Here is a 6,307-nt window from a genome sequence, read left to right as displayed (position 1 = left end):
GGTGAAATCCAAAGCACTTGAACAAGACAAGCTGAGGCTACATGGCTATTAACCTATTAAAGAAGGCATTAAAGAACAAAGGCGCGGGTTCGAGTGGCAGTCCGCTGAGCCGCTCTGCATGACAGGTTGTACAAAGGTGGAAAAGCTAACTGGACTCACTTTATTTACTGGGCATTTTGGTCATTTCTGCTCATTGTTGTTGTCTGATATGTTTATTTTTCTGGTGTCTTTGATTCTACAGTGTTGAGTGTGCTGTTGCACTGTGTATGTTTTTAATGTTATTATGCCGCCATAACAAAAAAAGGTTTTAGTACTGCATTATAATTGCAGCAATTATGATCTTAGGAGGAGCCATTCCCTGAAAAACTCAAGTATTCATAGCGCGATCTCCACCATGGCATAGGTAGGCAAACCTGACCTCAAAGTGCCATAGTGGTGGCAAGTTTTTCATCCCACCAGTCAAGCAAACACAGTTAAACTAATGGTATCAGCTGAAACAAACAGCACCAGACTGACAATCAAGTCCAGAGCCACCTGAAAAGGTGTCCTCTTGATTTGTTGGAACAAAAACCTGCAGCTACTGCAGCCTTTGGTGGAACAGTTTGCTCACCCGGCCATAGAGTCACTCACCGGATGAAATTCCTGATCCAAGTATCCAGCATCCCAATGAATACCATCCAAAATGCAAAGCTGAAATGAGCTAAGTTAAAGGGGTATATTTAAGGTCCAGCGTAGGCGGTTCATACATGACTAATGTCTTTCTATGATAATGAGACAGACGTACATTTAGAAGGATTGTTTGCAATGTGCTCAAATGCATACAACAACCCAACATAACAGATATTGTCAAGAACATGCGTTAGAATAAACTCTGTGGCTCAATGCTAAAGTCATAATAGCCACGGTACATGCTAAAAGCATAGCATTATGAACAGTATTGGCCACTCTTGTATTTATTAAATCTTACTTTAAGCTACATTTAGAAATGTTTGGTTAATTTGCCATGAATCACGAGTTGACTCAGCTTTAGTGTGATTGCGATTAAAAATTGTAATGAATTGACTGCCCTATTAATATGTCCTTTGGCACTCTTGGGCGCAGGGGGAAAGAACGTTTCTATCTTTCATTCAGAATATAATATAATGCAATAATATAATACAAATGTTTTTTGTTTTTTTTTTCAATTTACAGTATGCTTATGATGAGTAAAATTGTGTGGCCTCTAATGGTGAAGTGGCAAATTCCAGTTTTACAATGCTCAACCTTTACACTGCACTCCTGTCTGGCTCAAGGGTTCAAGAACAAATTTTACTGTCTCCAAATATAGAGCCCATACATGCAGCCCAAGTAGAAGCTGTTTATTTCAAGAAAACCTTTGTAGAAAATTGTGGTGAAAGTAAGAGGATTATTTGTGACTTCTATTTGTCCATGCTACTGGAACTCCAGGAACATAGAGAGGCCAAGTAATGAACCAAATAGTGTTATGTTCACTTATTTATAATGCTTATCAACCATGCAACAGACCCAAGACCATGTCAAACAGAAACTGCATGTGTTAGGTCAGCATTAAACACCAGAATATCACAGTTTGTGAGCTAATCGACTTATCCTGTACACATCTAATGTGTCCAGAATGAATGACCCTTGTGTGGTTTTTGAGGGTGCATACGAAAACGGTTTGAGTGCCTCTACTCCGTATTGTGAGTATTCTGTTTTCAGATCTTATCACATCTAAACAAAAAAATGCAATAAACTTTTGGCCACCATTCACAGATGATTACGATTATTACGAGTTTTCAGCTGTCAATTCAACTTTTTCATCTTGTTTAATTGCACATCGCACACCGTTTTAGAACTTAAATGAATATTTATTCACACAAGTTTAATTTTTTATCGCAAATGACCGCTGCTTTACCATAAGCTGTGTGATTAAACAAAAAATACCCTAAAAAATACACATTCAAATAACCATCTATAACATTTTTAGCGAACATCTAACACCTCCATTTATTCAAACCATACCTGCCATCAGACTAGATCACATAAAAGTTTTCTGTACATGACATTTGGCAGGCGTGCTGCCCATCTGTGAGCTTTAGCATGCCCATCACCAATGTGTGTTAGAGCATCTGTGTGTGCAGATAATGATATCCGAGCTACTATATATGCTCCTAGCTTTTTATATATTTGCGGATGTGAATGTTTGTGTCTGTATGTAAATGTATCTGCATGCCTGTGTCGCGGTGTGTGTCTGTGTGAGTGTAATCATGTATATGGAGGTGGGATGTGGATTCAAAGCTACTTGGTATTCATGAAGGTAGTTGCTGCAGTGTGCTCAAGTGAAGGGGGTTCCCAGTGGAGACAGTGTGGTCACACAGGCTGCTCCAAAGAATGTCACAGGATCAGACCTAACATTATCAGCTGCACACAGAGGGGACGTCACCAACAGATTAAACGGATAAGATAGTCAGAATAGCCAAGGTACTAAACTAGATTTGAATTTTGAAATGAGAAACATCTAATTTGTTGTGGACGTGAAAGCTGAACCTGCTACTTCCCTGGTGAGGCTTTACATCTATACGTTAAAATATGCTGCCAGCCATTTGCACCCATTTGTACATTTTCTTTGTCTAAATATGTCTGTTTTTAAACATGCAATAAATATCTCAGTCAACATCTTCAGTAGCAAATCCATCACAAAACCTGCCATTTAGTGCGCTGCTGATGAAGTTGCATTTTGTTCACAGCCTTTTTCATTCTGGATGAAAAAGGCAGAAGAGGTGAATAATCAGAAATGTATAATATTCTTGCTACAAATTGAAATTGATCTCATTTTGTTGATCTATTTTATGTCTGTTCCTGTGTTTCAGACACACCAGATCTTCTCCAGCAGATCAGAATACAGCTTTTGAATATGATCCCTGATTATTTCAGCCTCATCAGGTTGATGAGCTTGAAAACACTGGGATATTCAACAAATATAGCAATCACACAACAGGCAACAGGTGGCCCTAAAGGATAATGGCTGATATCTAATTCAATTTAGATGGACATCACTTGGTTGACATGGATCTTAAGAGATTGTTTTCACACATGGGTTAGCATCAGGGACACAGCAGTGGACTGGTTTTCATCCTGCTTCTTACACAGAACAATCATGGTCACTAAAGGAGAGGGTTCCTCCTCACCAGCAAATGTCCCCTGTGGTGTACCACAAGGTTCAGTGTTAGGCCCCATTTTTTTCCATATGTATGCTCCCCCTCTGTCATATTTGAACTCCTCACTGTGTTTCTTTGGGCAACCCCAGACCTGATTACTGTTACACCTATTCCCGACCAAGAAATCACTTCAGTAGTACCTGGATGCCCAATAGCTCTTCAAAACCTAGGTATCATGTTGAAATTCAAAGAAATTCAGGTAAAAGGAGGAAAGAAAGTGAAGGAAATCGATCATTCTCGAAAAGGTTGGCAAGCCATTTACAAAGTTTTTGGTATTTCAATGACACAGACACAGTGAAAGACATGTCACCAAAGAACCCTCATCTATAGCCATAGATGAGCTGAAAATTGTCCTCTTGGCAGAGTCCCAAAACTATTATGGGCCATGATGGATTTGATTTTATTTCCCCTTAATTATAAAAAAAAACAACTGAAATTGATTTTACCCTTAAACAATTTGTTACATTTTTATTTTGTGAATCTCCTTCATTTCCCATCCACTAACTCTCTGCTCAAGGTTCACAGGTGACGGAACACTACTGAAGCTCATTCAGTGATCAGGTCTCGTCCACCTATTTTTTTAAGCTTCCAGTATTGTGTGCCAGATTGACTTTCTTCTTCACTGTCTTCACTGGTAATTTGGTGCTTCACTGTTTTTCTTTGTGAACATAAGACCCCCTGAGTGTGTTTTCACTAACCACATTTTCTGTTTCTCAGTCAAGGCGATTGCTGTGAGCAATCAGATATCAAAATATTCCCCCGAATATTTACCAATACATTTTCCTCTTAATGAAACACAATTCTCAATGTGAAACTAGGGATGGTGTCTCAGACACTCCCCGCATGGCGGGACTTAAATGAAAAAGCATACGTTCTTCAAAGCAAATGAAGCCACAGCATCAGTCTGCCAGCATGAATGATACAAACACCTAACAGCTGATACTGCGCAAGCCCATTTCATTATAAACAAATTACATGAACCTGTTAGTGTAGCCATTTGCGTGGTTGGAGTTAGATTGAACTACTTTGAACAGAGATTACATCATGAAATGACACAGGTCACTGCATGTCAGATGAACTGGTCTCATATAAGGAAGGTGAGATAAAACTCTTAAAAGTCCCACAGATAAAAGAAAATCACTAGGTTTGAATTTCTAATGTTACATTTTTGCTGATCATTCCTCAAAACACAAATGGATGCTCTTAAATCTCTTCCTCTCTCACCTTCTTAGTGACTATTTTCTGAAGACTGTTTCCTCTTATTTTATTTATTGGCTCATCCTTCTGGCTTTGTTTTCTCTCTGCTTTTATCTTGCCTGCCTTTCTGTATCCCCTATCCTGGTGCGAGAGGTAGCTTCAGGATAATTGGCTTGAACATTCTGTACATACACACATAAGGCACACAAACCTCTTTGCTGTCCTTAAGATCCTTGCAGTGGGCACAAACACGCGTGTGCACTCACACACATCACGTGTGTTCGTGAGTAAATGAACTAGGACACACACAGACACACATAATCAATCAAACCCTGCCTGTCAAGCTGTCTTCTCAATTATAACTTTGCATCCTGGTTTTCTCAGCGGTTCAAGCAACAATTATCAACAAATCTGCAGATTTTGGATCAACGCTTACTCTCGCAGACGAGGTGGTTGCAAGTGACACAGATTACTTAAGGACATGCATTAAGCCAGTGAATGAGTCTTTTTTCAACTGTACTATAAGTTTCACTGACCCATATGAGAGGATCATGCTAGTGCAGGTTTTGTATGATTTTAACAGCGACAATTTTTTCCACACAAGTGCACCACTGACCACTAACTTAAATCATTTAGAAGAATGACTCATTGCATTAAAAACTTGCCAACATGAAACGCAGCACCTAGATTCTTACTTCACCATCATTGAATCACATACTCATCACGCATAAATCTCTTTAGCTTTTGGAGGAGGGGTGCTGCAGCCTAGCCCAGCTGCTTGAGCAATGGATAATATTCGGTAATGAATTCACCATTGTATGTTTTTGGACTTGGGAGGAAATTGGAGTGTAGAAAACCCAGGTAAGCACCATGAGATATACAAATTTCACACAGGAAGGACAGCCCGAGAGTCAAACCAAGGATTTGCTGCAGTGCGAACCACTACACATCCATGCTACCAGAATGACTAACTTAATCAGGATGAAAGGTGTGGGTAATGCATCGACACAAATGAACAAGAAATGAGAAATTTACAAGAAATGAGAAAGAAACAAATGCCCAATGATGTATTGGAATTACATTGTGATCAACAACTGGTGTTATGCTTGACTATTAATTGAGAATATTATGTACGTGGTGAGTGCAACCTTATGCATTGTGTATTTTTTTAGAATGTTTTTTATTGTGAATTATTTCTTGTCATGTCGTGATTGTAATTGGCAAGTGTATTGCTCTTACATTACAACTTCCAATTAAAGTAAAACTAGTCAATTATTACATTTTCATTCCATTGAATTTGAGAGTGATTGCATTTCATTCATTATCATTTTATTTTATTGACTGCACTTCATTCCGAAGCACTTTCCTAGTTGGTGGGATCCCCACTGACCATGGCAATAAAGTTGATTCAGATTCAGATTCTGATCATCACTCACTATACTAACCATCTTTCCTGCTGCAATGTTGAATATGTAACCAGTTATTTTAAATTGCTTTGTATCTTATTTTTGTATCTCGTAAGAATAGCTGTTTTGGACCACCATTTCATAACAATCATGTATATTTAAGAAGTAACCTTGTTACAGAAAAATCTTGAAGAGCAGAGGCAAGAGACACATTTCCCAAACATTAGTACAATTGTACTTCCTCGTATAGAAAATATTTTAAGGTCTTCTTTTTGCAGGTTCCATGTCAGATTACATTGGCTGGGAACACATCTAGGACCTGGGTGTTTGGGACTTGACAGCTGGAGAGAGGCAAATTTGGAAAACCCTAAATTAAAGGTAAAATCCATGATACTGATACTGATGAACTGATGCATGATCGGGAATAAAGGAACGTTTGAATGAATGTACACAGTTATTCTGTACTGTGCGTGTCATCGAGTATCT

This window comes from Synchiropus splendidus, chromosome 5 (genome assembly GCF_027744825.2).
Source record: "Synchiropus splendidus isolate RoL2022-P1 chromosome 5, RoL_Sspl_1.0, whole genome shotgun sequence".
In the NCBI taxonomy this organism is placed as follows: domain Eukaryota; kingdom Metazoa; phylum Chordata; class Actinopteri; order Syngnathiformes; family Callionymidae; genus Synchiropus; species Synchiropus splendidus.
The sequence above is the reverse complement of the archived record's forward strand: the minus strand, read 5'-3'. Positions refer to the sequence as shown.